We start from the raw sequence: 1198 nt of genomic DNA, 5'->3' as shown, positions 1-1198 counted from the left end.
ACTGTGGGTAGAATTGCATTTCTCCATTTCTTCATTCATTCACTTATTTATTTAACTAGGATGCACTGAGCTACTGTGTGCCTAACACTCCTCTATGGCCTGAGTGCTGCCCTCATGGAGCTCACTCACAGTCAACTACTCATGCTGGGTACTGTGCAGTTGAGGGGTTGTGTGACAGGGGATGGGCTTGGTCTTGGAAAGCTTCCCTGAAAAAGTAACTTGAAACTAACATCTGCAGGATGAGTTAGCCTTTATAGTCAAAAGAGGGTGAGTACTCACTTCAGGGGCACAGACTAAATTTGGAACAATATAGAGAAGATCAGCATAGTCCCTGTATGAGAGTGACATGCAAACTAGTGACACCTTCTGCATTTTTTGCATGACAACACAAATGTATTTAATGCTATTCAACTGTACACTTAAAATGGTTAAAATGCCACATTCTATGTTGTGTCTATTTTACCATAATAAAATAAAGGGGCAAGTGGTGTTGAGAAGGTCCTGCCGCAGGCAGAGAGAATGACAAGCAGAGATATGTAGTGGGGATACCTGGGTGGCTCAGTGGTTTAGCACCTGCCTTCAGCCCAGGGCGTGATCCTGGAGACCCAGGATTGAGTCCCACATCAGGCTCCCTGCATGGAGTCTGCTTTTCCCTCTGCCTGTGTCTCTGTCTCTCTCTTTCTCTGTGTCTCTCATAAATAAGTAAATAAAATCTTTAAAAAAAAATTTAAAAAAATGTGTAGTGGGAAGAGGAAGTGTAAATGAGATCAAAGCCAGTAGGACTGGTTTGTCAAGATTTAGGGGGTGGTATGTGGCCCAATATGAAGCTGGGGTTGCAGGCAGAGGCCACATCAAAGCTGGATATTGATCTGTGTCCTGAAACCAATGGGAGATTGTGGAAGACTACTTTCATCAGGGCAGTGATGTATTTGTGCTTTAAAAAAATCACCCTTGACTAGGGTGGAGAACAGGTGGAGGAGCAGCAGATGAGGCTGACCAGTTTCAAAAGTGTCAGAGTTCTTCAGGAGGGAGATGGGTGCCACTTGAACTAGGGCATTAGGGATGGAGACAAGTGGATAGATTTGAGATTTGGGGAGCAAATGGCTGAACTTGATGGATTCCTCAGGGTCAAGGGAAGAGATCCCAGAGAGTTTTGCATGTTTTTTGATGGATAGTGGTGTCAATTACGCACATAGAG

General features: G+C 44.2%; 1 non-coding gene across 1 annotated transcript; it reads left to right on the top strand.

The window, feature by feature from the left end:
- The first annotated feature begins 273 nt into the window (after positions 1 to 273).
- LOC121485947 lies at positions 274 to 376 on the top strand. The gene has a single exon (XR_005986447.1). It is a non-coding gene; the product is annotated as a U6 spliceosomal RNA (small nuclear RNA).
- The last annotated feature ends 822 nt before the right edge of the window (positions 377 to 1198 follow it).

Source organism: Vulpes lagopus, chromosome 2, assembly GCF_018345385.1.
Source record: "Vulpes lagopus strain Blue_001 chromosome 2, ASM1834538v1, whole genome shotgun sequence".
NCBI lineage: Eukaryota > Metazoa > Chordata > Mammalia > Carnivora > Canidae > Vulpes > Vulpes lagopus.
Note: the sequence above shows the minus strand (reverse complement) of the source record. Positions and strands in the feature narration are given on the sequence as shown.